The 3,827-nt window shown below is 41.6% G+C and overlaps 1 long non-coding RNA gene across 1 annotated transcript; it reads left to right on the forward strand.

Annotated features, from left to right (window-relative positions):
* Nucleotides 1-2,014: 2,014 nt before the first annotated feature.
* LOC141094598 (uncharacterized) lies at nucleotides 2,015-3,196 on the forward strand. Its single transcript, XR_012233113.1, has 2 exons — nucleotides 2,015-2,085; nucleotides 2,224-3,196. It is a non-coding gene; the product is annotated as an uncharacterized lncRNA (long non-coding RNA).
* Nucleotides 3,197-3,827: the final 631 nt, after the last annotated feature.

A 3,827-nucleotide genomic window follows, 5' to 3' on the forward strand; every position in this document is an offset into this window, starting at 1 on the left:
TAAAGAATCCGCGTCTGTGAGTATGCTTAAACCTTCTTTCCTCCAGATGTAGAGGATGCCCCCTTGTCCCCGTCACAGGTATAAGAGTAAAAAAATCATTAGAAAGGTCTTTGTACTGTCCCCGCATATATTTATACATTGTAATAAGATCACCCCTAAGCCTTCATTTCTCCAAACTAAATAACTCCAAGTGTAATAACCTGTCTTGGTATTGCAGACCCCCTAGTTCCCTAATAACCTTGGTCGCTCTTCTCTGCACCCGCTCTAGTTCAGCTATGTCTTTCTTATTCACCGGAGACCAGAACTGTACACAGTATTCTAAGTGTAGTCGCACTAGTGACTTATATAGAGGTAAAATTATGTTCTCCTCATGAGCATCTATGCCTCTTTTAATGCATCCCATTATTTTATTAACCTTTGCAGCATCTGACTGACACTGGCCGCTAAATGTGAGTTTGTCGTCCACCCATACACACAGGTCTTTTTCAGTGACAGTTTTGCCCAGTGTTTTACAATTAAGCACATAATTATACATCTTATTCGTTCTACCCAAGTGCATGACCTTACATTTATCCCCATTAAAGCTCATTTGCCATTTATCAGCCCAAGCTTCTAGTTTACATAAATCCTCCTGTAATATAAAATTGTCCTCCTCTGTATTGATTACCCTGCAGAGTTTAGTGTCATCTGCAAATATTGAAATTCTACTCTCTATGCCCCCTAGGTCATTAATAAATAGGTTAAAATGAAGCGGGCCCAAAACGGACCCCTGTGGTACCCCACTGCTAACCGTGACCCAGTCCGAGTGTGCTCCATTAATAACCACCCTTTGTTTCCTATCCCTGAGCCAGCTCTTAACCCACCTACACATATTTTCCCCTATCCCCATTGTTCTCATTTTATGTATCAACCTTTGCATGGTCCTCTGAACCCCCCTTTCCTGGTATGCAGGGTTCTCTCACCCCCCCTTTCCTGGTATGCATGGTCCCCCTGACCCCTATTAAACTGCACACATACAAAAAAAAAAATTTACTCACCTTTCTTCCCTGTGTCCAGCGCTGTCCCGTTCTGCCGGAGGCCGGGGGGAGAAGTCTGGTGCCGGAGTACGCGCATGCCCATACTGCGCTGTCCGGTGCCATATTGCTGAAGACACACTGCAAATGTGTCTTCAGTAAAATGGCGCTGGATAGCACTATGCGCATGCGCCATTGCCACGCGCACTCCGATCCTGGTCTCCAGCCGAAGAGAAGCGCTGCAGCAACGCTTCTCCCAGTCAGATAAGTATGGCACCGGAGATAGCGATATGCAGTGTGTACGCGTACCGTCATCTCCGGCGCCATACACACTCCTCTTACCGCTGGATGCCTCATTCTGCCTAGAGCCAGACTGCGCAGGTGCGTCACGCTTGCGCAGTCTATAAAGGCTTCAGACAGAGTGACACTCCCATGGTTATATTATAGATTCTCATTTACTAAACATACATTTCTGTAGGCCAACATTTCAGATTCTAAAATCATTTTTTCAAGCTGGTGCTATAAAGTATTTTAATTTACTGAGATAATGACTTTTGGGTTTTCATTGGCTGTAAGCCATAATCATCAACATTAACAGAAATAAACACTTGGAATAGATAACTCTGTTTGTAATGACTCTATATAATATATGAGTTTCACTTTTTCTATTGAAGAACTGAAATAAATTCACTTTTTTATGATACTCTAATGTTGTGAGAGGCACCTGTACAGCTGCAAATTCCAGTGGGTTGCAATACTGAAAACCAGGCACTGCTCTGGCAAACTATTCTGTTTTTGTAACGCCACTGGGCTCAGCTTCAGCACCAATGAAAAATGTTTAAACATGACTTTTACTGTGCAATTAAGGAACATGGTGAGAAAAAACAAAAAGATAAAAATGACCAACTCTTCCAGCACTTTGATTGTAAATTACATTTCAGTGATACAGCTTGCCTGACTTGAATACTGTATTTGTTTTATCTGTCATTCACTAACCACAGCCCTTCCATTGGTACCCATGCCACAGCCTTGCAAGTCCAGTATTTATTCAGTATGAGTCCCAGGTCTAGCCGTAAGTTGCTTCTCTTAAGACCCACTTTGTTTGTGCTGTCTTAGGGCTACACCCTAACCTACAGCTCTACCACCTTTGAGCTCCTGGCAGTATATGACTGCAACTGATCTCTCTTTCTGTCTCTAATCTATTTTCCAGGGTGCTCTGGCTTGATCAAGTTACAAAGATGGATATATCTCTGTTCTGCTTCTTCACTTTGGAAAATGTGTGGTTCTTCTGCACTGCTGAACGAGATCCAAAGGAAAATTCCAGAAGACATGAAAAAACTTGATGTGGTTTTATTATGAATGCATTTCGAAGTCATCCGACTTCTTCATTAGGATAAAACCACAGTCAGCTGATTGTGAAATGTAAATAGTGAAATTGCACCCGGTATTTTTTTCTTTTAGATTCTTGCTAGTCAAATTTCATGGTGTTTGAATTCCTGGGAACCTGGGCATTTGAGAAAATTTGACTCAAAATTGATCTTCCACTGATCGATTCACTCATCTCTAATTTTGGCTTTGCCAAACCATGCAATATTCTGTAATATTCTGGACAAAGATAGTCATACATATTGAAATAAAACTGCCCAAGAGCAGGTGAAAGAAGGATAAGATGTATTGAATTTTAAAGTGTATGTGTCACCAGATTTCCTGAACATCATGAGGTTAGCGTACAACTTTGAAAATGGACATTAGAATGGCTGTCTGATCCTGATATTAAGATTAAGCTTTTTCTCTAGTTGGACTATTGAAATGCTCATTTTACTATGAGGCAAGAACAATTTCCATAAGCATTATACAGCCTTTTTTTATTTTACTTAATTTTTGAAAGTACATTTAGGTCCACTCCTGGACTGGCAATGATTAATCAGTTCAGGACACCATAGAAAATAAAAACAATGCAACAATCCCATGACTGCAGCTCATCAATATTCCATCAGAACGGTTGTCTGGGCTGCTCTGATGGAATAGTAAATGTTGTTCCCGGACAGCAGCCAATGACTGACTGAATTAGTCACCTGACACAACACTGTCATGTCACCTGCCGGGGAACAGCAACACTAACAATGCTGGAATGATGGCTGTGTTAGGGATGAGTATACGTTTTTTGTTAATTTTCCATGGGGCTCTGAACTGATGAAGCAGGGGTGGTCCATTAGTTGACTGCTACTTTAATAATGTATGGCGTTTCTACTGTAAATTGTGGTGACAGATTTATGTTGAATGCTCAGTTCATTGCTCACTAAGGCGATTGACTGCTGACAGACATCAACTTGTTCTCCCTTCTCTGCAAATTAAAAATTGTCGGCACGCTTGGCGGAGCTGTGGATTTACAGTGAATGTCAGGGTAGTTCCTTAGATAGCGTTTTTAGATAATTGGGAACAAAACAAGCAAGGTCTGGATGGTGCACATCCTTAAATTGTTATAATACTGTAAAAACATAAAGAAGATGTCCACAAGTCAATATGTTACATTGGGAAGTAGCACCGGTACTTTTTTAAATTTATATCTGCCTAGCTCTTCTATTTTATCTAAGCACTATATTTTTGCACACTTCATATACAGTATACGTAGTCTAAAAAAAATTATATTACACCATGTCTAGGGACTTAAACTAGTTAAGGCCGGTTTCACATTTGCGCTTTATAGCTCAGCGACGGCCTGCGCACGGCCGCCGCTAAGCTCTGTCCCCTGCCGGCTCCCTGCCCGCCCCTTCCGGTCATCGTCGCCTACTGGCCGTGCGCTAGCAGGATTTT

Source organism: Dendrobates tinctorius, unplaced genomic scaffold (assembly GCF_039654945.1).
Source record: "Dendrobates tinctorius isolate UK_male_01 unplaced genomic scaffold, ASM3965494v1 ptg000064l, whole genome shotgun sequence".
In the NCBI taxonomy this organism is placed as follows: Eukaryota; Metazoa; Chordata; class Amphibia; order Anura; family Dendrobatidae; genus Dendrobates; species Dendrobates tinctorius.